The sequence below is a fragment of the Leiobunum rupestre genome, chromosome 4 (assembly GCF_980474605.1).
Source record: "Leiobunum rupestre chromosome 4, qqLeiRupe1.1.hap1, whole genome shotgun sequence".
Lineage (NCBI taxonomy): Eukaryota > Metazoa > Arthropoda > Arachnida > Opiliones > Sclerosomatidae > Leiobunum > Leiobunum rupestre.
In genome coordinates this window covers 66,284,876-66,312,159 of record NC_143387.1, presented here as the reverse complement: position 1 = coordinate 66,312,159, position 27,284 = coordinate 66,284,876, and the positions used below count along the sequence as shown (strand labels likewise).

General features: G+C 34.5%; 1 protein-coding gene across 3 annotated transcripts in view; it reads right to left on the bottom strand.

Annotated features, from left to right (window-relative positions):
• LOC149948793 (octopamine receptor beta-2R-like) overlaps nt 1-27,284 on the bottom strand; it is a 91,385-nt gene that overhangs the window by 34,642 nt on the left and 29,459 nt on the right. Inside the window, exon 5 of one of the 3 annotated variants that reach the window (XM_090173930.1) lies at nt 694-1,310. The exons of 1 other annotated variant lie outside the window; for it this stretch is intronic. The gene's annotated coding sequence lies outside the window, so the exon portion shown is untranslated. Of the gene's footprint in view, nt 1-693; nt 1,311-25,522; nt 25,653-27,284 lie in introns of those variants that run through there. One more of the 3 variants, XM_090173931.1, reaches the window with a different exon arrangement.

Sequence of the window (27,284 nt, the reverse complement as noted above, 5' to 3'; positions counted from 1 at the left end):
TTGAAACACGCACCTTGGCAGGTTTCCGCGTTTCCACTGATAATGACTCTCTAAAACTAGATCATCAAAAATACATTTAATTTTTACATTAAATTGATAGATAGGGTAAATTACATACTTCTTTCCTTGAACTATATTATATACTTCTGATATCGGCGTGTTTTTCTCGAGCATAATTTACAACGAAGCCTTATCTCGAGGGAATTCGAAACCAATTTAATTGCGTATGTCATCGGCAAAAGTAACGTCTCTCTTTTTAGCCAAATACTCTTATTCGGATCCCATTTCCGAGTAAGTATAGCGAATAAGGGCCAGTCTTTGTCGCCAAACACACGGACACGGAGATAGGGCTAACATATTGACACTTGAATGGCGACGGCACCCTGAGGTAGATATCAGAGATACAGCCAATAAAGAAAACTAATCTAGGAAAAGCTCGTGCGCTTGAGAGAGAGAGAGAGAGAGAGAGAGAGAGAGAGAGAGAGAGAGAGAGAGAGAGAGAGAGAGAGAGAGAGAGAGAGAGAGAGAGAGAGAGAGAGAGAGAGAGAGAGAGAGAGAGAGAGAGAGAGAGAGAGAGAGAGAGAGAGAGAGAGAGAGAGAGAGAGAGAGAGAGAGAGAGAGAGAGAGAGAGAGAGAGAGAGAGAGAGAGAGAGAGAGAGCAACTGCTGAGCAGAGCGAAAAAAATTTCTCATTTCTGTTCCCACTTATCTCTACCATTGCAACTTCGTAACGTTAACGATCCAACCACGCGAAGAGCGTGATACGAAGGACTTTCCGGAGTAGCGCGTGCTTGTAGCTGACGGCCGTAAATGGCAGAAACAGGTAGCGGAATATTTAGCTCTCGTTCCTCGATATCCAAGTCAGCTTTTATTTCCTCAATGCATCGAGCTTACACAATTGATTCCAGACGGAGGGCTGAAAGGCTGCCCGCAAAGAGCAACAAGCATCCCTCCGTTCATCTTCGGCTTCCCGTCGCTATGGCAACGGGAGAAGGGGGGGGCTTTTCTAAATAGGGTTGGACTACGCGCGTCCGACGGATTCCTGGGGTAATCGGAGGAAAAGGTAAAAAAGGCCACTAGCTCACTCGGAATGGGAGAAAGGCAAGAAAAGGAAATGTATGATTTCTTTTGTGTCTTTTCCACAAGGGGCTTCTTCGCAAATGAGCTTCTCTTCTTTCGGTCGGTTGCCTTCGCCGGGTTTCTCCGCGTCCCTCTATAACTTTTCGGGAAAGGACGAGCCGAAGAGTAGCCAATTCTCAAATCAGAAAATAGGGTGTCGTTTAGACGAGGGTCCGATCCGTCACTAGAGACCTATAACGAACTAGTGTTAGAAGATTGTTCGGTCGTAGGCTCTAAACTTTGCCCTCGAAATACCCGTAAATACACTTGATTCGACTATCACACGCTGTAGACTTATCCGTAACCTTTTACATCCTAGGATCGTATATTCTTGTGTATTTATTTTTATTCGTATCAAATGTTTTTTTTCTACTTTTCGATCAATATTGGCGTTGTTTTCAATATGTATGAAACTTTTCTGTTTTGCAGAAGTTTCGTGTTTTGTATCGGCGGCCTGAGTGGTTTGGGCTCCAGAGAGACAGGGGACTAATGTACCCTGGAGATCCGCAGACGGTTTGCAAGGATGAAAGAGAAAATCTATTCAGATGGGAACTAACGCTGATGGAATACGTATTTTCGAACGAAAGTTTGAATCTATTTTTTTGACCTCTGGTGTTTTGAGGGGGGGGGGGTCAGGTTGTAATGACTAAGTCGCCATCTAGTGACACCGAAAAATGAATTATAAGTTTTAGCTTTTTAAAGATTTTGACCTTTAAATTTGGTCACGTGTTTTTGTCTCGGTATTTCTTATCAAATAGTTGGGTGACGTTATTGGGGGAAAACATCCATTATGCATTTAACGTGTGGTGGCGCTTCTAACTGGCATTTCAACTATTCCAGTGCTTAAACCGCAAAGATATTATTAAGGCAGCTCGTCGACGGTAGGTTGGCGAAGTGGTTAGCGCTTTCGCCTCGCAGCAAGAGGAACCGGGTTCGATCCCAACTTGTGGCACTGGGTGGTAGTTCGGAGCTACTCCTTCCGCGTTGAGTTTGCAAGTTCTCTCCTCACTGTTGAAAGGGTTTTTCCACCGACTTCTTCGGTTTCCTCTTTCCATTAAAAATTGTCTAGGTGAACGGTAATAGTAAGAGTAGGAAGCTGCTGGCTCGTGTGTCATGAAGGGCTTGCCACCACCCTCCTACGCATTGTAACCCGGCCACCTGTTCAAAGGCATTATAAGTCGCTAGATGACTTGGGCCTAAGGTGGTGCCTTGGGTATTAGCCTAGCTGGTTATTATTATTATTAAGTAATAAAATATCCGTCAGACATAATATAATTTTGTCTACGCGGTTTTTTTGCCCTAATGTAAAACCAATCGAAGTAACCAGCGTAAAAAGTAAACTTAAACAGTATTTAAAGTCCCTGCTACTTGGTTTGACGCTTGTTGCAGCCTTCTTCCAGGGACTAGTAGGCCACACTTTGAAGCTCTCTGTCGCCCTTTAACTCATCGTAGGAAAATGGGGAAAAAACAGGAATACTTCTCAACTCACCCTAACAACTCCTTAAAATTTTTGCATAACCCTTTGAAAAACACCCTGTATTCAGAAAGTATTAAACTTCGTTAAATTTTCTATTTTAATCACGAACCTTTTTTAAAATGAAATATTTTACTTATTTATTGTACGTGGTAAAGTTAAAAATCTCTTCGTTGCGCGTGTTAGTGGAAACTAAGATTGATAAGTAACTAATCTTTGATATCATCCGTCATCGTTAGGCCTTGCTATAATTATTATTAATAAAGAACTTAAAAGGTGGTAGAGGTGGAAAGCGGTAATGATAATGAAAAGCACCTCACGAATAATGCATTGCCAACTTTTCCCTGGCGGACAGTTTCGCAATAAATGGCACTTCCTTTTTATATTTTATTCAATTTAAAGACGACAGGTCGCGTTGCGTAAAACAGTCACTCGTTATAATAGTAATATATTCTAAAAGCATCACACTTAATTTGAATTATCTTATCTAGTCCCCTCTTACCCTCAGAATCAATGTTTTCATGGCAGAACGAGTGACAAATATTGCTTTTTAGTCCGCCGCGTCATAGATTGCGCCAGAATTATGCTCTGAGAAAGGGACAAATTCAATCAATTTCGTTTTGGTTGACACCATTGCGGAAGGTAGAGCGGCCCTTGGATATCTGCAACCTGGCTGTCAGGGTATATAGGTAGAGTATACAGATAGCTTTGTCGCTATCTGTTCTGTGAATAAGGAAAAAATTATTATTATTAAATTAAAATTAGTATTAAATTTATATGAAATGGAAATTAAGAATTAAATGAATATTAAATTAAAATTTAGAAATAAATGAATAAATTAAAATTTAGAAATAAATGAATAAATTAAAATTTAGAAATAAATAAATAAATTAAAATTTAGAAATAAATGAATAAATTAAAATTTAGAAATAAATGAATAAATAAAAATTTAGAAATAAATGAATAAATAAAAATTTAGAAATAAATAAATAAATAAAAATTTAGAAATAAATGAATAAATTCAAATTAAGAATTTAATGAATGTTACTTTAAAAATAAGAATTTAATGAATGTTACTTTAAAATTGTGAATTTGATGAATATTTAATAAAAATTGAGAATTTTATAAATATTTAATAAAAATTGAGAATTTGATGAATATTTAATAAAAATTGAGAATTTTATAAATATTTAATAAAAATTGAGAATTTGATGAATATTTAAAAAAAATTGAGAATTTGATGAATATTTAACAAAAATTGAGAATTTGATGAATATTTAATAAAAATTGTGAATTTGATGAATATTTAATAAAAATTGAGAATTTGATGAATATTTAATAAAAATTGAGATTTTGATGAATATTTAATAAAAATTGAGAATTAAATGAATATTACTTTAAAATTAGTAATTAAATGTATATTACTTTAAAATTAGTAATTAAATGTATATTACTTTAAAATTAGTAATTAAATGAATATTACTTTAAAATTAGTAATTAAATGAATATTACTTTAAAATTAGTAATTAAATGAATATTACTATAAAATTAGTAACTAAATGAATATTACTGTAAATTAGTAATTAAATGAATATTACTATAAATGAGTAATTAACTGAATGAATATATAATTAAAATTAGTAACTAAATGAATATATAATTAAAATAATGAAGAATGATTAGCATTGAATAAAAATTAAGAAATCAATGGATATTGATTAATTAATAATTAAGAAATCAATGGATATTGATTAATTAATAATTAAACTGATATTAAATTAAAATTAATAATTAAACTGATATTAAATTAAAATTAATAATTAAACTGATATTAAATTAAAATTCATAATTAAACTGATATTAAATTAAAATTCATAATTAAACTGATATTAAATTAAAATTCATAATTAAACTGATATTAAATTAAAATTCAGAATTAAACTGATATTAAATTAAAATTCATAATTAAACTGATATTAAATTAAAATTCATTATTAAACTGATATTAAATTAAAATTCATAAATAAATTAATATTTAATCAAAATTAATAACTAAACTGATATCTAATTAAAATTAATAATTAAATTGATATTCAATTAAAATTCATAATTAAACCGATATTAAATTAAAATTCATATTTAAACTGATATTAAATTAAAATTAATAATTAAATTATTATTAAATTAATTAAATCCATATTAAAATATTTTTACTGCGCTTTTATCGCCACACGTTCGTTGTCACGAATGTAGATGGCGCCTTAAGCGACGGACTATATTTCGCCTGTTGACAACTCGTTTCATCCGAAAGACGGTGGGAGTGAGCCGCTGGGTTGATCCTGACGGCTATAAACGACCAATTTGAAAGCGGGAATGTGGTTAATACTAACGGCTGGCAGTCTGTTATCGCGCGAGACCCACAGACTGCCTGCCTCTCGCGCTGTCGTACGTCGCGATTCCCTAAACGCGGCGCGCGTGACGTCGTATATAGAGGAAGGCAAATGAACCTTCCGAAGTTCCGGAATTTCGGGGCGAGGGTTTCGCTGGGTGGTTTGCCCGGGAGCGTTTAACCCTTTTATTTTTCGAATGAGTGGGTAGTCGCAAAAATTTGCCCTTGAAACGTTGATGACGGTGGAGTGTTACCGCTTGTCTATCCGCGCGTGGAGGGTTTGGGACGAAATAGTTTTAGAGTGAGACCATATTCAGCTTCGAAGGCGTAGTTCCGGTACATCCGACACTCTCCGCCGTTGGTTAATGGCGGCCATCAAGGATAATGGCCACGCAATCTTCCCATCGCATCCCTCATTGAAAGTAATTGCAAATTTGCAACGGAAGGCGGACCCAAAAACAGCTGATTTTGCCCACTCTAGTTACACCTATTAAAGGGGGCACTGAATGAATATTTATTAATTTAGCCAAAGCTAGCAAACGTGTAGGGGGTACTTAATTGTAAGAGTATAGGTTGTACAGAATAAAATGAAATCTGAGCTCAGCTATAAGTAAATTTAAAGATTAAGGCACTTGTACATATAATAGAGAAGTAAAATAAAGTTAAAACCACTGTTTTTACAAAAAAAGTTTAGTTATTTTGGTACAAACAGTGGTTTTAACTTTATTTTACTTCGCTACCAGCTACAAGTTTTCCCGTTCACGTTTGCTAGCTTTGGCTTAACCTGTATAATTACTCGTTTTGTTCCCAAATCAATTTCAAATCATGGTGGATTTTATAAATACTAAATTCGTGAAATATATTTAAAATGCAAATAAACCTATATTTCAACACCCATTAATTAATTTAACTTAAAGCCTTAATGTTTAGTTCTCCAATCACCAAATAACAGGTGTTTCTATAATCTAAAACAATAAAAAAATAAAAGTATAAAATGTTTTTCTCCCCGTCACGAGCACGTTTCGCGCGTGAACTTCAATTTCCTAAAACTTTATCAACACCAGCACGTGCTCTCTATCTTCAATAACTATAGCTAGTGACTTAAAAAAACATTTACACGTGACCACCCGTATTTTATAGAAACATCTATTAAACTGTTTATTATAATTTTGGCAAAATACTCCGGCTGTCAACGGTGATTTATCGGGCATTGTCGAAACTGATTATAATTGAATTGTAAAACCGTTGCCTACGTTATTATAAAAGCCCGAGCGCATTAAATTTCTTCAATTAATTTCTTGTATTTTCGTTCTGCTTACTAGGTTCTCTGATAACTGGACCCCGTTGCTTAGGCAACATCAACGTTTCAACTTACGAAAAAAAATTGACCTGGTAAAGTTCAAACTGTTGAATAATAAGAAATTTGGGATGTATTTTAAGAAAAATAAAGTCGAGGACGCATATTTCAGTCATTTATGTGGATGTAATATAAATTGTTGGTTTTTCATTGGAAAAACTACCTTTTGGAAAAAATTTTAATGAGATCGAAATCAAAGAGCCATCTTTCGTAAATAAGAAGCAAAGAAACAAGTTATCGGGTCGTTAAATTATATAAAACAGCTAGAGCAAAAACACGAGAACCACAAATGGTCTAGAGAGTGAGGAGTAAAAACGCGAAGAAGTAAAGAGACCAAGAAGTGGGGGAGAAAACTAAGCTTTATTGGGGAAAAATATGCGGTACTTCGGCCGATAGACCTTCAAGGCGAAAAACTTAAGACTAGTCTTAATTAAGTTTTTCGCCTTGAAGGTCTATCGGCCGAAGTACCGCATATCTTCCCCCACTTCTTGGTCTCTTGTTCGCGTTTTTACTCCTCGTTAAATTATATAACGTAAGCAACGGTCAATCTGGAAATATTGTCTTACTCACGTCGTAACTTTCATTAGTCGAGCTTTGACCCCCAAAGTATAAGAAAACCTAAAACATATTCGACCTAGAATCTAAGAAAAATAAAAGCCAGTTTTGGGAACCAACAAAAGTGAAATGCGTTTTTGATTATTTCGGTACTTAATATCGCATTTAAGTCATTATAACAACGTGATTATTAATCCCGACTTCAAGTGGCGTAAAGGTTGCTAATCCAATTATCAGTAGATAAATATATCTTGTCATATATCTTCTTAGTTGACATTATCGCATTATCATTTAATCCTTTTTAAAGTGTCATTTAGTAAAAGAGGGTCAATCTTGTCCCGTCCTTTTTGTATATGTGACATTATTTATGAAAGAGATCCTATCTCTGATCCTCAGTGTCGTCATCTCTCCAGAGATTTAACTGCTCCTAATTACTTTAAAGATGGTTTTTATATTATTTTATAGTCCTATTTTATTACGAGATGTTTCACTAGAAAGGATTTTCTCGGAGAAAATCCAGATACAAAGTCTTAACGACTCGGGAGAGTGTGACCGTGTGAACCGACAGTATAGCGTAAAGTTTAATATCGGGGTAAAATCTACGGCGTCGAAGCGCGGGTTTACGACCAGCGAAGAAGGGGATCTTTTAGTGCCGATGAGATATTAGGTTTACGCGGATCTGAAACTTTAAAACTTTAAGTAAACGCCGTTTTGATTTACGAGCTAATAAAAAGGAGACTAGACATCTACAACTACAACAAACAGAAGCGAGACTCATTTTAATACGAGGTGGAGCTCTTTTCCTCCACGAGTGGCGATATGAAAATAATCCTGTTTGCGCGGCCGTTCATCATGAGCCAGACAGACGCGAGGGGGCGCTGATGTAGTCGCAACCACCCCTGAAAGGAGTGATTACTTTTTGTCGACAGTCGAATTTATTAGACGCAGATTTGGGGACAATCAGGAAAAGTACGCGTTCAGTAATAACAGAAATGGCGTTGTTGAATCATATAAGGAAGAGATTAAGATAGACTTAACCATCCAGCCTATAACAATGAATTCGGTACCGTCATGTACAGCGTCCAATGATTTTAAATGTAGCAATAGGCGATATTATAAAGTCAGATATGCTTGCTCAACTTGTTAAAATGGGATAACGAAATAGTACAGTTAAAGCCTACGGATGAATTCATAGGCTCTTTGGTGGGAAAGCTAATGGAAGCATAGTGGAAGGTGGCCTTTCCCCTCAAAACAAGAAGGCCACGTTACTTTATTATATCGCCTATTGGGGGATCTTAAAATTCGTTTTGCGCGTGAAAATACGCCGTCATGTTAGGGTACAAAAGCGGGTAAATAAGTCCGCTATACCTCACGCGAAAAAACGTAATTTTGAAATTGATCAATAGACTCTTAAACGCGCCTCCCCAACCGGCCGCCATGACCTTACAGTCTACGCGGAGGGTGATGAAAAAACTGGTTTTGAGGGGATGAAATTTCTGCGTTAGAGGGCTTGCTCGTTAGTTGCCTGTACGATAATGGCGGCGCCCAGTAAACGTTTCTAAAAAGATGTATAGATTTTTCTATAAAAAAAATTTAATAAAAAGTAAAAAATATAGTAGATGATAAAATTAGCGATTAAGTGATTAGACCATTATGAAACGGGATAATAAAGCTAAACCCTAAACAAATTTGAAGAAATGTAAAAACTTACTAATAGCTCGTACCGATAGGTCTTCGAGCAAACAAAAAGACGCGAAACTCGGACCAAATAGATCTTCGAGGGAAAAACTAAATTAAAATAAACAAAATAGCCAGAAATTCCAACGGTAGACCGGTTTCGTCCTATTTGGGACTCGTCAGTACCGTGCGGGAAATCTGGCTCGCGACTATAACACCGAATAGAGAAACTAAGCCTAATATAAAAATTACAATGCAGTCCATAGGTGGTTCCTTTTAACTTAACAAAAAAAATAATATGTTGCTATAACGTCACAAGACACAGCTTTATTAGTATATTCTTCGCATTAGCGAATTTCACGCGCGCTAGAAAAACCTATATTCCTCTGGCGACTGTAGCGCGCGCTCGTAGACTTGTAAAAGAAAGAGACTGTGACGTAGGAACCACATTAAAACTTAATAAAAAGACCTATTTCATTGCGTATCGATAATTACTTATTTATTAAGCATATTTTCCTCTTGTTAAGTATATTATTAAATCCGAGAATGTACCTAGGGATAATGAATATGTTGTGAAATGTTTTTGCGTAACTTCCAATCTCCTTCCTCCTTCCCCCTAATCAAATTAGCTCGCTAGCTAATTGGTTCCCTAAAATTGACTTATCCCAACGTGATTGAAACACACCTTCTCCATCACTCGTGACAGGACGGGGGAAATTTGGTAATGATGCCCTCTGATACATAAACATATTTTTGATATTTCTTAGAGTTAAGTATTAATTTTAATAATTGGTTCTATAAGTCTATAATATTGTTCCATAAGTTTGTCACTTTGGAGAATTTATTACTGAGCGCTAGTAAAGAGTGACGTCATCACAAGAAGAAAATCCTCCCTAGCGAGGCGCTGTTAGCAAGCGGATTCAAAACGTCGACGAAGCCCGTAATGCAGTCTTTCTTGTGAATAGCTCTCAGTAAAACTTTTGCACGTGAAAATAAGAAGTTTCACACTTATGTTACAATATTATACACTTATGGTGGTTCCTTTTAACATTTCATTTTTATTAATCCCCACCACTATCCCCCTATTCGGCATTTTTATATTTTTTATATTTAGGCTTAGTTTCTTTTTTTAGTGTAATAGTCGCAAGCTAGATTTCTCGCACGGTACTGATGAGTCGCAAATAGGACGAAACCGGTCTACCGTTGGAAATTCTGGCTAGTTTATTTAATTTAGTTTTTCACTCGAAGTTATATTTAGTCCAAGATTCGCGTCTTTATGTTGGCTTGAAGACCTATCAGTACGAGCAATTTGTAAGTTTTTAAATTTCTTCAAATTTGTTTAGGGTCTAGCTTTTTTATCCTTTTTTACAGGAATCAATACCTCTACTTGGAATGCTTATCGCGGCCAGTGTTGGGCACCGCTCATCTCATTGTGAGCGGATTTGTTATTATGAGCGAAAATGAGCGGTAAAATATCTTTTTAAAAGAGCGCAAAACAAAAATGAGAGGAGCGAAAATTTTACCGCTCAAAAAAAGCGGAAAAATAAGAGCGAAAATTTTACCGCTCAAAAAAGAGCGGAAAAATAAGAGCGAAAATTTTACCGCTCAAAAAAGAGCGGAAAAATAAAAGCAAAAATTTTACCGCTCAAAAAAGAGTGGAAAAATGAAAGCGAAAATTTTACCGCTCGAAAAAGAGCGGAAAAATAAAAGCACAAATTTTACCGCTCAAAAAAGAGTGGAAAAATAAAAGCGAAAATTTTACCGCTCAAAAAAGAGCGGAAAGAGAGGAGCGAAAGATTTTCCGCTTAAACTTCTGTCTTCTGGGTGTCCGATTGCAAAATAATTAGCAATGGTGACGAGGGTTTTCAATACGTGAAACTAGTACACGACAATCGCTATACAGTGGCGTAACTAAACTTACGGTCGCCCGGGGCGGAAGACAAAACCTTAGCCCCCTCTCATACAATTAATATTAATTAATTAATAATAATTTGAATGACTTCAAGTATTAATTAATTAATTGACGAATTAATTCATTATTATGGCAAATGAACTACAAATATTATTTGCGTTGTTAATAAACATTGAAATTAAACTTAAGACTTTACTGAAAGTCTGATATACAAGTAATAAAAATGTACACGTGATAATCTGCGACCGAAAAATCAAAACGCGCCCTCCGCTCTTATAAGTTGGCACCTGGGGCCCCTTTCGCCCTCCTTGTAGATACGCTACTGCCCCTACATACCTAGGGATTTTGTGTAGAAAGTAGATGAAGATGTAGTTAAAGCTTCATAAGTTAATTGTATGCTAGAAAAGAGCGGAATTATTATTATTATTGCTCAAAAAGGAGTGAAAAGAGAGGAGCAAAAATTTTACCGCTCAAAAAGGAGTGAAAAGAGAGGAGCAAAAATTTTACCGCTCAAAAAGGAGTGAAAAGAGAGGAGCAAAAATTTTACCGCTCAAAAAGGAGTGAAAAGAGAGGAGCTAAAATTTTACCGATCAAAAAAAGAGCGGAAAGAGAGGAGCGAAAATTTTACAGCTCAATAACACGTGAGCGTGAGCGGCTCTTTGACGAAAATGCCCAACACTGATCGCGGCAGATTTTCGTCTCGATGTGGCTGACGGTGTTTTTTTTTTGACGTCACTATGTTAACTTTACAATCAACAACGTGAGAGGGGAGCGCGCGCAAAGGGGATTTTTTATCTCGTAGGCGGGGCCAAAGCCGTCAGAGTGATATTACCATACGCGATACGGCAGGATAAGCATTCCAAGTAGAGATATGGATTCAGGTTTTTCGTTATGGACTATTCTACTTATTCGCGTATTTTATCACTTTTATTAATTTTAGAATACTGGTAATGCTTTGCGGTTGAAATATGTACCTTGACAGGTTTTCGGAAGAAAAAAATATTTGCTAGAAATTATTTATTATACCGATCCTGTAAGGCTATCTCATCAGTAAAATATAGTAATAAATAATTAAATATCCCTATGAGGTGTAAACTTGACATATTAGAGCCGTGATATCTGAAGCTTACAGATATTATTATTATATTACACTATTTTAGTAATAATATGAGTGGAAATAACATTAGAGTATAGGAAGTTGAATACTTATTTCTAAAAGATTTTTTATATTCTTCTGGTAAAGGTCTTTTTTTAAATAAACAAGTGATTTTGTTTTAATAAATATTTGAATAAAAATGCTTAAGGTTTAATATGGATTGGGACAGTTTGTGAAATTTTCATCATGTGTCTATATGGTTGTTTGCTCAGCTAAAAGGAATTTACCCACGATCAGAGGTTAAACAACTATCAAACAGTGGGGTCCGGGAATCGTTTTCGGTTGTACAAAAAATTGAAATCAATTTATCATGTCGAAAATTAAATTCATTCGCAAATAGAGAAATCTTCGAGTTTTTATAATTTCGGCTGCTTATTCTCTGTCAATATTCTTGCTTCTGCCAATCATATTATACGTCCCTTTAATAGGTAAAGAAAGAGTTTAATTGAAAATTATGTTTATTACCCTAGATAATCAGCTAGCGACTTTTATTGCCTTTAATTCAGGTGACCGGAAATAATTGCGTATAGGAGGGTGGTGGCAAGCCCTTCACGCCACGCGATACAACAGCTCCCTACACTTACTACCGTTAACCTCCGCAAGTTTTTATGTAAAGGGGAAACCGAAGAACTCGGGGAAAAACCCTTTAATCGGCGAGGCGATAACTTTCACCCAGTGCCACATGTTGGGATTGAACCCGGTTCCTCTGACTGCGAGGCGAAAAAGCCATACCGGTATGGCCCGTAAATGATTTCATTTTGTTGCGAAACAAAGTTATTACGAGTTCCATGGAATCCCTCATTTATATCGAGCCATTACATCACGAAAATAGCGGCTTCAACTATTAAGGAAGTTTCAAATGGCGAACTTTAAGACTAGCCTGACCGAGTTACCATTAATATTAGTCTTGTTTTAACCTTTATTTTGATTTAGAAAATGAGACGGTTTCCTCAATTCGAAATCGGGGCGTTTGCTCATTTGGGAATTCCTGTTCCAAAACAAACCGAATGATTAAAAGCTAATTTAATGACGGTTGAAATACGTTTAGGTCTTTAAATTGGCGTAATGCAAAAGCCAATAACACCATTCGTAACATAATAATGATAAGTAATGACACAAAGCAATATCTTTATTGAGAAATTGAAAGAAACTTTCTATTTCTATTGGGAAATATCCCAAAATAAAAACCTTTAAAAAGAACCAAAATTTTATAATAGTAAATTTTTTCTTCCGATTTGGAAATTCAACCGTATTTGGGTAATGCAAGAGATAGTTTTGCCTTTGAAAGCGTTTCAAGTTAAATAAGCTTAGGCTGCTCCGTCATTAAGGCAGTTCCATAGATTATTAAAATCTTCCGGAACGTTATCAGTCCTTAGCCACGAAATGAGAAAACATTTATATGGTCATTGGCAAAGCAGATTAACATTGGAAGAATAGGAAGTGTCATACAATAACTATTATGTTACTTATGATAATATCAAAAGCATTTGGATTTGGAATTGATACGTGCTGTATTCTGGGCGTTCACATTTTCTCTCTAGCTTAACCCCGATAAATTTAATTTGTATTAAATGAATCATTCGATTTTCCTTCAATGCAGACGGTATTTTTTCCAACCCGCTCAACTAATTTGCTATTCCGAAAGTGTTTCCTCCATTTCCACTAGTAAAGAAGAAATGCAATTTTAATGCATGATGTGCATATTTTAGTGATAAGCTCGGTTGTCCTATATAAACACCTAAAGTAAAAAGGTTAGCTTGATGAGGTAAAATTTTTATTAGTTAAGTTACTGCTTAAAATAATTCTTATACGTGTGAATTATTTATAAGTAATATTTGACAAAATTAGATAATTATAGATGTTTAGATATTTGTTTAAATGATGTCTAATTTACCTGGTAATAACATTATTTTGCCAAAAATTAAACATTTTACGTTGTTTTACCATCTCAGAAACGTACAATATATTCAATATCCCCTATAAAGTTAAGAATTACTTTATTTGACCAAAAAAGAACATACAGTATTCCCACGGTGAAACCAATTAAGTAGAATAAACGAAAATTTAATACTCCCATGGTTAAATCATGTAAGTTTCACGAGGGTTAAACAAGATAATTTAATAACCCCATAGTACAACGGTATATAATTTGCACTGACTGAGTTTCAGCGTGATTTAATAAGAAATAAATGTAATTTCCAAATCTTATTTCGTAAGGAAATTGATTAAATTTGTACTGGAAATGTAAAATTATTCCCTAAAAATTATTTTTCAAAATTTCCTTTAATAGTTTTTCCCAAGAGATAACCCAGCGGTTGAAATGCGTGTTCTGAATCAGTTAAATCAAAAGTAACCTAATACCAATAACAATTAGCAAAAATTATCATGGCAATAATTTTCAGAGTTATTGCGCAATCGTGGTTTAGTTCAGTACAAGTCCCCCTAGTGTCTTATAATGGACAAGGATAAATATAACTCTACCAAGGATGATAATATACCACTCACGAGGAGACTACCCGAAATTAAATAATAAAATTAGAATCCTAGTTTTCATAATGTTACTCATGGTTTTAATTTGGTATTATATTTTTAATATATTAATTAATCAATATTGGTTCCAAAACAATTTTAAATTAAACATATATAATAATTCTAAATCTGAACCAACGTTTTCCAAGTTCTGCTTCACGTTCCTGTCCAACCAATTGTCGTGGCGATCCATTTCGCGTTCCAGCTTTCAAATGGTTTATTTAACAAACTCAGCAATTATGTAAATTTCAAGCAAACGGTACCCGCAAACAGTTAATAACCCAAATCCTTTGAGTAAAAAAACTGAAAATGGCCATTTGCGGGAACGTGCTAATCGGGACAACTCCTAAACAATTTCTAATTAAATATAATGACTCGAAACGCGCGCTCTCCTTAGCTCCGCGAGTCTAAGACCAAAAGAAAAGGGACACTGAAAGGATCATTATTGTATTCCTTGGGCCATTTCATTCGCCCCCCCCCCCCGCTTACATAATAAAATCGGAAGAACGAAAAAAAGAACTCGTCGAAAATCGACTTTCTCTCTGAACCATCTTAGGTCTTTATGGGGGCAGCCATTACGGTCGATAGAGACGTTGTTGGAACGTGAAATATTCGAAATGGTGGTGCTCATAGCGGGCCTCGATTGACATAGCCAGCGTAACGATGCTAAATAAGGCACGAACTCAATTCGAATGCGTATTTCCATTGTCCAAAGACGCTCCGTTCGAATTAAAGACAGCGTCCCGCGAAACTGCACCTCGACTACCGGAGCGCAGCCAAATACGAATGACATTCCTCGCGGAGTTTACCTTAAAGCGTTCACCTTCAGCTGGCACTGATACCTAAAGCTATACGTGGTGTTTAACCACGCTGTCTACTTGGAAAAGTCCCATCTTCTTTTCCAATTTAATGAAAAGGATTTTGCCATACTATTTATTTTTTCGCGCGTATGTATATGAAAGCAAAGTAGTACCGGCGGAGGGATAAAAATAAGAGAAGCCGTTGTATATCCGCCTTAAAACGTCTGTTTAGTGTATAGGACGAGCAGAGAGTGTGTTGAGAGAAAAATAAAAAACAGCGCCCTCTAGTTCCCCGCAAAGAAACTAGAAAATCAAAGGTTTTCGTCGGACGTGATTGAAATTGCTAATCTAAGGGAATATGTGGGCTTGTATTGGCGGGGGCTTTTGTGGTCAACCAAGTGGCTAACGGATCTACTTAAAATTCTCGACATTAAGTCTCTAGAAGTGTATACCCGCCTGTCTTATTTATCAGGGCGTATTTGGGTGCCCTTCTGCCAAGTTCGCTCGACTCCGAGACTCACCAGAAGTTTCGTTCTTTCCCACTCTCAGTGTTTTGTTTGCTAAAACCGGGCCAAATGCGATTAAGGTTTTTCCCTATTTTTACAATTTTCCAAATTCTTTTATTTGTAATGTTCTTACCCGTTCGAATCTCCGAAACCTCGTACGCCCAAAGTTTTATTTACAGTGTGATTCCGGTACCTAGGACATGAAATCGGCGATTTATTCTCTAGCTCCAAATTTGTAAAAAATTTAAATGTCTAGAAGATATGGATTTGGAAACATTTTTCGCATCAAAGGGAGTATAAAATTGAGTATTTACGATGGATCAACCAAAACAAAAGCTAGGGTAAAATGAGCTAGTTACGTTAAAAACATTCGGTATGATAGAAAATACAACCATTAATGAATTATGATCAGTAGGCTCATATCAATAGATCGCTTTCAGTCAGTGGGATAAAATTCCTTTCCCCTCTTTTTTGAAAACTAACTTCCCTTATGTCATAATGTCCTAATAACAATTTTTGATTATCAATCGATTCAATATTTTTTGTTTATCAATCGATTCAATATTTTTTGTTTATCAATAGGTTCAATATTTTTTGTTTATATCAATCGATTCAATATTTTTTGTTTATCAATCGATTCAATATTTTTGTTTATAAATTGATTCAATATTTTTTGTTTATTAATCGATTCAATATTTTTTGTTTATCAATCAATTCAATATTTTTTGTTTATCAATTGATTCAATATTTTTTGTTTATCAATCGATTCAATATTTTTGTTTATCAATCGATTCAATATTTTTTGTTTATCAATCGATTCAATATTTTTTGTTTATTAATCGATTCAATATTTTTTGTTTATCAATCAATTCAATATTTTTTGTTTATCAATCGATTCAATATTTTTGTTTATCAATCGATTCAATATATTTTGTTTATCAATCGATAGATAATAATAGACGCGAATTTAAAATAGGATGGCCTTCAAAAGAGAGTGATACTTTAAACTTCATTAGTTTTGAAATTTCAATTGATTTCCGTTGTAGTCGGAAGTTTTTACACACATGCTGAATATTTAATTTGCTATTACGAGTACATTATATTTTATGAATCATACACTGTTTTCATTTACGTCAAAACAAGAATAGGGGATGTTCGTTGTATTATTATGCTAAGTAGGGGTTTTAAAAAGGCAGAATTGACGAGTTTTTTCAATATGTCGTGTTTTGTTTGAATTGAGATCGTGACGGAAAAATAAAGAGTAATTTAAATATTATCATTTTGTAGCGCTTTGCGATACCAGTTTCCTCGTGGCTATTTCATTTTTTCTTGGGAATGAAGAAAATTCGAAATTTTCTTTCGTGACAATGGAAATTGAAAAAAAAAGAAAAATAAATAAATAAATAAATAAAAGTAAAGTAAAGAAAAAGTAATAATAAATAATAATTATATTAAGTTTAAAATGTTATTGGTAATCCTATTTTTTATTATTAAACGGGCAATGGAAAATCAATTCCAACGAATAGCTTACCTACTTACGTTTGATAATGATTATTCATGGTTAAGTTACCTTACTTATATGTCGGAGCCGTGCCTTTTAAAAGTTTCTTTAAATAGTTAAGTTGAAATAAAGCGAAAAATTAAAATGTATTTATAATTAATCCTAATAGTTATCTATTTTGGAGTTAATCTGATGCTTGGCAAGAATGTTGTTGATTCGCATACCCGTAAAAATCCTTCATTTTAAAATTTTGAAAAATAACGTTTAATTTTCTATAATAATGTAAGATGTTTTACGTATAATAATTTTAATAAAAACATTTAGTTCTTTTTTTTTATCTGGCACTGATAACAAATCATCGTATGTAAATTATGCGCCTACCACAACGTAACTGAGAAAAGGGATATAATTTTTTCTCAAAAATTGGCATTTGATAACCCGAATTCATTTACTTCTGATAACAACGAATTCGTAAACTTTTCCATGGAAAAGCAAAGTAAAGCTGATAAGATGCTGCATTTTCTTTTAATTTCTAATTAGATATTATCTTAGCGTTGTTATTTGAAACTCAGGCAGGGAGGAATTGATAAAATGAAGTGGGGTTTTTAATACTGCTATATAATATAAGGAGACAAACCTGTTAATTTAATGAAACCAGTATAATCAACCTTCAAATCAATAATCCTTGAACTTTAGCGCTCTTCGTACCCTATTTTTTTTTCAATTGCGAGAAATCTGTAGAATAACATAAAATCCATCCGAAACTTGATTTTAACTTGTCTAACTCCGATCACACGATTTACTGTACACCGTGTTTCTTTGCCCATTAGAAGAGACCGCTCTTGCCCACAATATGCGGTTGTATTGTAAGTCAATTCATTTATTTTAATTTCAATCATACCAGTGCAAGCTCTTATTCTATAGCGGTGCAGGTTGGTTGGGCTTAAATGGTTCTTACTTTGTTTGGCTTAAAAGGCTCTTGCATTATCGAACTTTAAAGGCTCTTGCCATATTGGGCTTAAACAGATCTTGAATTATTGGGCTTAAAAAGATCTTGAATTATTGGGCTTAAAAGGCTCTTGCATTATTGGGCTTAAAAGGCTCTTGCATTATTGGGCTTTACTGGCTCGTGCATTATTAGGCTTAAAAGGCTATAGAATTATTGGGCCTAAAAGGATCTGGAATTATTGGGCTTAAAAAGATCTTGAATTATTGGGCTTAAAAGGCTCTTGCATTATTGGGCTTAAAAGGCTCTTGCATTATTGGGCTTTACTGGCTCGTGCATTATTAGGCTTAAAAGGCTATAGAATTATTGGGCCTAAAAGGATCTGGAATTATTGGGCTTGAAAGGCTCTTGAATTATTGGGCTTAAAAGGCTCTTGAATTATTGGGCTTTACTGGCTCTTTCATAATTGGGCTTAAAAATCTATAGAATTATTGGGCTTAAAAAGATCTTGAATTATTGGGCTTAAAAGGCTCTTGCATTATTGGGCTTAAAAGGCTCTAGCATTATTGGGCTTTACTGGCTCTTGCATTATTAGGCTTAAAAGGCTATATAATTATTGGGCTTAAAAAGATCTGGAATTATTGAGCTTAAAAGGCTCTTGAATTATTGGGCTTAAAAGGCTCTTGCATTATTGGGCTTAAAAGGCTCTTGCATTATTGGGCTTTACTGGCTCTTGCATTATTAGGCTTAAAAGGCTATAGAATTATTGGGCTTAAAAGGCTCTTGAATTATTGGGCTTGAAAGGCTCTTGCATTATTGGGCTTTACTGGCTCTTGCATTATTGGGCCTAAAAGGCTATTGAATTATTGGGCTTAAAAGGCTCTTACAAAATTCTTGCATTATTGAGCTTATAAGCTTTTTGCATTATTGAGCTTATAAGCTTTTTGCATTATTGAGATTAAAAGTTTTTAGATTTATAGAGCTTAAAGGTTTTTGCATTACAGAGGTTATTTTGTTGCATTATAGAGCTTAAAAGGTTTTTGAATTATAGAGCTTAAGCGTTTTTTGTATTATTGAGTTTAAATACATGTACTTACTTTATTGGACCTAAAGACTTCTTACATTATTGGGCTTAAAAAGCTCTTGCATTAACGGGTTAATTTTTTTGCACTAAATGGTGCTTACATTATTAAGCTTACAAGGTTCTCACTTTCCTGGACTTACAAGGCTATACTGAGCTTAAATACCCAAATATTTCTTGTATTATTGAACTTAACAAACTTACTTAATTCTTACTTAATTTGACTTGAAAAAAACTTTGACTATATTGCGCGTAAAAAATAATTTATTTGTAGTTAATAATGTGGCATATTTCCTTTACCTCTTAAATATGCAAATTAAATTTGATTAAGTTGTCAGTAGTATTTTTGGAGATCCAAAAGCCGGTTTAGTTTCGCGTACGAACACGCGTTGCAGAAATTGAACGTCGCTGTATTTGATGCGTGTTAAACTAAACCATCTCTTAAACAGACAAGGCATCAGAAAACGTGATTAAACTCCCTGTTATTGTCGTTTCGCCTTTAGTGTCGTCGAGGCTATTGACTCGAAGCGCAAAAATAAATCCCCGATGATCGCTCGCATAGTTTAGATAAAAAAAACGCGCTCGTTATTGAAGTGTTTATTATCAAAGAGGTCAAAACAGGTAGCACGATTTAGGGTAACGTAATGTCATCGCCAAATATCTCAGTAAGCGACGCTGATTCTGCCGACCTCAATTTGTAAACAATGTAACGAGTGTAGGGGGCCCCATTGGGGTCAAATATGGAACTTTCATTTTCGCCGTTGAAGGTCCCGTATTCACTTTCATTTTCCGCAAATAGTTACGCAACGGTTCGAATCAAAACGCCGTTGTATCGGAAATTGCCTAATGAATTAATGATACATTTTTATCCATCATTTTTTTTATCTTATTCTTTTTTCTGAAGCCGCCAAATTGAAATATCTTTTTATTCCGTGCTCGGAATCGCAATGACTTACGCGGCTCCCCTGGCGTTCATAAATATTGAACGACTAAACTACCTCACCGTTTTAAAAATATACATCTGTCAAAATTTATGTGACAGTTTTTAGTTAATTTATTTTAATGATATTTGATGAGTTCATCTTTTAAAAGAAATTACAGGGAAATGACAAATATATGTATCGGTACCATTTCATTAATCATTAATTCGTTATTTCGTTATTTTTATAAATCGTTATTTATGTTTAAAAACATCGTACCTTGACGAATCAGTTTTGGTAAAAGTTTGAAAATCATTAAGAAAATAGTGATTACCACGTTTTTATTATATTTTTATTTCAAAATCTATTGTTCGTATGATGAAATAAAGAATATGGAGGGGAAAATATTGCTAACAGAGTAATAGGTTTTTTCAAACGATTCTTACAAAACTTAACTTGGATTCCGTTTAGTAAATATATATATTTTTTTCAAATGAAAATGAATGAAATAAAATTTATTTTACCAAATATGGTTTTATAAGCTAGTACGATGTTTTTAAAATCAGGTATTTCTAAGGTGGAGGCAGTTGATAAACATTGTTTAGTAAAATTACTAATATTGGTATGATTGGTTTATGGCCCCTGAACGCGGTTAAAACACTAGGTTTCCTTTTGGTTTATGTTACCTATTCTCACCCACTCTCATCCATCTATACTTGGATGGAACTTGTTCCAGAGATACTAAATAAATAGATGGGCAAGCGTAGCGACAATCACCCTTAAAAAAAAACTGTAAACACCAGCAGCTGGAGCGAGTATGACATTGAATATTATACCCGTACTATACGCGTGACAAGAAGATAATGAAGTTTCATAAGGATTAGTTTAATTCCGTTCAACTATACGGTAGAGAGAAATTGAAGAGTTGATTAGGATAACGCTTGTTTTACCACGCAAATATAACCCTATGCAACATTCACTCATAAGTATGCTATAAAGGTATTTTATTTCATGAAATCTTGTTCATGGAATATGACGTTTATTTCCTTGTGTACATTTTTCATTGGTTAGAAGCTTTAGCGCCTGCTGTCGTTGGAAGTAGAAAATGCGGAAACTGCCTTCCCCCTGCCCTTAAAACGTTCAGTATAAAAGTTCGTCCAATGAGATTTGTACACAACACTGCGTTAGCGTGTTTAAAGGCTAGCTGCGTTCTCCTTGCGTTTGTTGCTCCTAGCTTACGGCGACTTTTTAATAAGACAAGAAGCGTCTAAGCGTAGCAACGCTTGAAAATCGCAAATTAAAGGCTAGGTCAGTTTTTAATGCTTTATTTGACCAATTAGGTTGATGTTAAGTTCAAGTTAGGGTTAGGTTAAATTAGGTTACTATATGAGTATTGAGGTCTTTTGGTTTGGAAAATTAAACACGTTGACTATGGAATTGCTATACAGAGGCTATTATGACGAATAATGTGACATAAAAATAAAAGACTGAAAGAGATCTAAACTGATCCGCACGTGCATCTTCGGGGAATTATTGTACCAAATTATAATAATAATAAAGCTAAAATGGGAATGGCTATACGGATGAGACAATATACTTAACCGTATGGATGTCTCGTAACTTCGAGATTTGCATTGTTAACTTCGAAATGCTGCTGGCCATTTCCGTACTCTACATTTGAGTAAATGTATATCGTGTTATAGTTCAAATTTATAAAAAAATTAAACGAGCGAACGTTCTTAAACCAAGTAGAGATAGCGCTCTCATCGAATTAAATAGCGCGATAGTTCCTTCTTGGATTGAAGTAAGCGTTGTTCAATTTACACGCAGCGCGTATAAAATAGAAACGTCTATATCGCGCCGTTCGTACCATCTGCTTCGTATTTCAATATGATTTCCCAAAATCTGCCGCTTCCTCATTGTTAAACGTTCGATGTCCTCGCGACGTGTTCTTCCATACAAATTGACGTTTAATAATAGGAAACCTCACTAGTCCCAGCCACCACCACTCACCCCCGAAAACTCAAATTATTTCAATAAAAGACACGTGGAAAGAGCCTCAATTCAACCTTCGAGAGCTCTCACACGGAAAGAGATAAAAAAGTCCTCTCCTACATTAAAAATTTTTCCATTCGCGTAGTTTCATTTCGTGTTAAAGAAATAAGGTACACGTGACTGAATTTTCGTTAAGCCTTTGCGATAGAGGAGACGCTCACGACTTTGTTTTAATAGTCATGTTTTCCCAGTTTTCGACACTGACTTGCAACTGAGCTGTGGTATCTAGAGGTCGGGGACGGTTAATCATTTTCCATGTTTAAATTGATTTTTTTCGGGGAAAAATGTAAACAAAGAAATTTACCGGTTAATATTTCGGAAAATGATTAAAAAACACGTATTATTCGAAAAATTTGAGCTTTTTATCGAAAAAAACGTCGTTTTTACGATTAATTTTACAAATTTATCAAAAATTTAATCGGATAATACAGAAATATAAATTACTCGATCAAAACGTTTTAGGAATAATTTTGAGAGCTTTATCTATTGAATAAAAGTTAACCATCCCCGACCTCTAGTGGTATATTATCATCCTTGACCAGTAATAACAATTATAGGATGAATATATTTATACTGTCGGGATAATGACTATGTTGAGACCATCCGCGTGCATCATGGTCTAGTTTTCCTATTTCTAAGTTAAGAGAGGGGGGAAGGGAAAACGTTTGCAGATTGATTTGATTTTCTTAGGGGAAGGACCTTACTGGTAGAGCATGAGGTGGAATGAAATCTACGGGTCTCATTAAATTGATTATGCCTAAGTACAAAAAATAAAAAAATATATTTCACCTTGGCCATATTTAAACACTAGGGGGCTTTGCGCTGCAGTAAACTCTTGATTAAGCTATGGATTCCGAATCACTCTGGGTGGGGTGGCGGAGTGGTTAGCACTTTTGCCTCGCAGCAATAGGAGCCAAGTTCGATTCCGACTTGTGACACTGTGTGAAAACTCGGAACAACTCCTTCCGCGTTGAGTTTGCAAGTTCTCTCCTCCCTTTTTTAAGGGGTTTCCCATAAAAACTTGTGGAGGTTAACGGTAATAGTTAGTGTAGGGAGCTGTTGGCTCGCGTGGCATGCACGGCTTGCCACCAATCTCCTACGCACTGCAACCCGGCCACCTGAATTAATGGCTTTAAAAGACGCTTGGTGCCTTGGGTATTAGCTGATTATTATTATATTATTTATTATAAGTTTTTTAATTGTCATACTTATTGTTGTAATGTTACTTATGGCATACTGAAATGTTTGTAAGGATCCTTCTCGTGCCTGAATATTTCATTAAAAAGGTTTTGCTTCTCTCAGAGCAGGTGTATCGAACAATAATATTTCAGATGTAGCTATTGACGTACGTTGTAAAAAGAACTGAGCTCGGCAGATGAGCGCCTGATATCGGCTCTTCAGGCGATATCGAAGAAAGATAATAATTAAAGATAAATAGGTCAATAGTACTATTTTTCACGTTGAAGTCGATCAGAAGGGATTAAAGAGCTTTAACGGCAGACGTTTTAAACGGCAACGTGTAGGCTTAGGCGGTGCTACTAGCAGTAGCGAAACTAATTCTTCAGTTCCCGTTTAAACGTTCTTGCTTAAGCTCTCTATTAATAGATAATATTGTCGGCACGAAATTTTTATTTTTTAGAAGAATCCTCAAACGAAGCGATAACGCAGATAGTCGAGAAATTCTCCAATATTGATTTTGAAGGTTAACTTTTATATAAAAAAATTATAAAATGTGGTCGGCTGACAATACAGGGTGCTTCCGATAATAATGGCTCAAATTCAGGAGGGTGTTTTGTAGTTCAAAATGAGTTCAAATTGTGTAAAGTTCAAAATGAGTTCAAATTGTGTAAAGTTGAAATTGAGTTCAAAATTGTGTAAAGTTGAAATTGACTTCAAATTGCGTAAAGTTTAAAATGAGTTCAAATTGTGTAAAGTTGAAATTGAGTTCAAAATTGTGTAAAGTTGAAATTGACTTCAAATTGTGTAAAGTTTAAAATGAGTTCAAATTGTGTAAAGTTTAAAATGAGTTCAAATTGTGTAAAGTTGAAATTGAGTTCAAATTTGTGTAAAGTTGAAATTGAGTTCAAAATTGTGTAAAGTTGAAATTGACTTCAAATTGTGTAAAGTTTAAAATGAGTTCAAATTGTGTAAAGTTCAAAATGAGTTCAAATTGTATAAAGTTGAAATGAGTTAAAATTTGTCTATTGTTAAAAAAAGTTAAAACTTGTTTAATGCTTAAAATTAATTTAAACTTGTTTAATGCTTAAAATGAGTTAAAACTGGTTTGATGCTTAGAATGAGTTAAAAATTGTCTAATGTTCAAAATGAATCGAATTGTCCACTACTCAAAACAAGTAAAAAATTGTCGAAGGCTCAAAATGAGTAAATCACTTGTCTATCAAATCTAAACTAATAGTTGGTGACTAACATAAGGGGGAAATATTTTTGAGATCAACTTGAAATACTCGAAATATGGACGAAAATGAGACCCAAATTGCAAAATCAGTATCGGATTTAGCAAATCATTTTGACATTTAAAATCCCTCGAAAATAATATTAAATAAACTACACAGTCGAAATAACGATAATTGTGAAGGTCCAATATTCCTGGATTTTACTCCGATACATTTTGGGACCACACAGGAACAAGTTTCGGATCCGTCTCAATAACAGCAGATTTGGATCAAAAACCATATTAATACAATTCGGTTATTATTTTGTGGGCTTAGGGGAATTATCTGTTGTAGAACAGTATCATCGCGGTGGAATGCTCATTAGACATTTTTCATTTTGGCCCATTTTGACCCAAAGCAAACCCCCTGTACACGACGTATTTGATACATATCGACTATCAGGCGACGGTTGAGACGGCAGCTATCAAAGCGTGTCTGAGTGTTTAGGTTGCAAAATACTTCTTCCCTCACTTTTTATAGAATGGGACCGTTACTAATAAAGCGCGTGGTTAAGATAATGACTCCATTTTAATTACCATAGCATCCCCGACACGTAATATCAGACGTATATCATATATATCTTAAAAAGAAGTATACAGCTCTTCATATTGCTAATGTTATTAGCTTGAAACATAACTCTGAGGGCTCTCCACTGAGATAAAAATATTTCGGGGATAATTACACCATAAAGTAATTTAATTAAACGATTACATCATGGAAGTATAGTTAATTTAAGGGAATATAACCCGCAAAGAAATGTTTATAATAGACGCCTTCAATTTTTCAAATTATCGGTGATGCAGTGTGCCGAGAAATTAGCTGCCAATGACCTCGTTTGAATATCCACACCACCATTTATCGGTTTAAGAAAAAACTATTATTACCGTACTTTCACAATGAAGGGAGGTCTAAGCTGACGTCACAGGTCACGGAGGTCATACTGAGGTATGACGTCAAAACTACCATCCTCGTCTGCTTTATTGCCTTACCGCGAATTCACTGGATAATATTGAAACTGGTTTATTGAAAGTGGCTCGATCTACTGAAAGTACATTTTTCATTCTTATAGCCTAGATGGATACTTATATCGTAAGTGATATATTATATACTTTTGGTAATATGTAATTTCAAGACATTTACTTTGACTTGTCGAGGATGGAATTTTCTTCAAAACTAGCTCTTCTTGCGCATGCTTCAAGGACACACAATGCCATCCAAGGTTACTGTTAAATAAATTTACCCCCATTACCAACGACGAGTAAATATTTCATTTCCGACTTCTAGTATAATTTCGTCTTTTTGATTTTTTTCTCTTTATATTGTTCAAAGTAGTTTATTAAACTTAATTATATTCTTGGAAATATGGGGGCCATGGGTAGTTAATAAACCTACCTAATTAAAACCTTATTAACCAAGGTATTATGAAACTTTCGTTATAATGGTGCGCAGTGCGGGTACTGAAATAAATCTTAAAAAATAATTTAAAAAATAATAATAATTAATGAGGGATTGAAAAATGGGCTCTGTTTGGCATAATTTGTCACTTAAATTTCATCCGTTAAAAGTAATGAACTTTCATCTTTTTTTGTTACAAAATGGTTTATGGACTTTAACCAAAACTAGTTTAATGACAGTTTCGTAATGTAACGATATATTCTTGTAACGCAAGTACAAGTGTGAGGGGATTTGAAGCAATGCTAAAAATAGCCGTTCAAAGTAGAAATAAAATTATTGACGGCACTTTATTAGAAAACTCAAAGTAATATTTAAATTCAAATATTTTGTTTTATTTATTAAATATTTTAAAATCACCGGTACTAACCGGGAAAGAGAGAAACCAAATGATATATAATTTTATTTGTTTTGGCCGTTGGGGTTTATTTTCCTTTAACAGATTCTTCGTGAAACCGTGCCTGCGAATGGCCTACACATAAAACTAAAACCTTCCAACTCAAGAAATTGCGTTTCGACCAAATAAATTTATAGGACTCCCTTATAAATCGATATATAATATTTATGATATATACTTAAAAGAAACGGTTCTTTTGACCTACAACTAGGCTTACTACACTCGTTATTTGCGTCTGCCCGGAATGAAACAAGTTGTCTCAGGGCAAAATTTGACTTTTGAGATAAATTAAGAATTCGATCGTTATTTTTTGTAAATAAACAGGCTAATCTAGCACCAGAAAACATGTAGGGGAAACTTACAAGGAGAGTACCCGAGGTGTTCATTGCCGATTTTGTTCAAAGTTGGGCGTAATATGAGATATGAAATTTCCCAAAAGGAGATGTTGCACTACCCATTCGATTTGCCATGGCAACCGAAATTTTTTTTGATCACATAAAACAAAAAAATCTCCATTCAAAAAAGCATGGGATTTTCTCGGTTCGCAGCTACGAAATTTTTAAAAAATTTTGAAAATCACGAAATGGGTATTCGGACCACATTTAGGTAAATTTCATCAAGTTTGGGTAAATTGGAACATTTTGGGGGTAAAATTGTAAACATTTATGGGTAAAATAGGAAAAAACATTTTTGGTTTCCATGGCAAATCGAATGGGTAGTGCAACGTCTCCTTTTGGGAAATTTCATATCTCTTATAGGTCTACATTACGCCCGACAAAACCGGCAATAAACACCTCGGGTACTCTCCTTGTTAGAGGAGTTGCAGACTGTACACACAAAGGTACGTCTACACTTCTACAAGTCTCCCCTACACGCTTTTGACCGATGGCTTAGCCTCTCTATTACCAAAGAGCTTTATTTTTATCAAACATAAATGAAGAATGACTATTAAGGCAGCAAAGGGGGTAAAATCAATGAAAGATTTTACAGGGCGGGATGGTTAGCT